At 48.4% G+C, this 256-nt stretch overlaps 1 protein-coding gene across 1 annotated transcript in view; it reads left to right on the top strand.

Annotated features, from left to right (window-relative positions):
- LOC104966419 (A disintegrin and metalloproteinase with thrombospondin motifs 18-like) overlaps positions 1-256 on the top strand; it is a 22,655-nt gene that overhangs the window by 519 nt on the left and 21,880 nt on the right. The gene's annotated exons all lie outside the window — the stretch shown is intronic.

Raw genomic sequence — 256 nt, 5'->3', positions numbered from 1 at the left:
CGTTACGTTAAGCCCCCGCTGATTGGTCCAAATTGACCAATCCACGGACTTCCTCACACACACACTCAGTGCATGCAGCTCTGCTGATCTCTCCTCCCTGGCTGCAGGCTGATAACAGACAGTTGGGATCACTGCGAAATTCTCTCTGCAGACCCATTCTCACAGCGTTTATCAACCTTTTTCTTACTCAATATCAAGCCACACTTATTGTTTTTACTTCGGCTGTGACTTTGTGTGTGCTCAGGGTGAGTTTGGC

Source organism: Notothenia coriiceps, unplaced genomic scaffold (genome assembly GCF_000735185.1).
Source record: "Notothenia coriiceps isolate Sejong01 unplaced genomic scaffold, NC01 NC01_scaffold00037246, whole genome shotgun sequence".
NCBI lineage: Eukaryota > Metazoa > Chordata > Actinopteri > Perciformes > Nototheniidae > Notothenia > Notothenia coriiceps.
The sequence above is the reverse complement of the archived record's forward strand: the minus strand, read 5'-3'. Positions and strand labels throughout refer to the sequence as shown.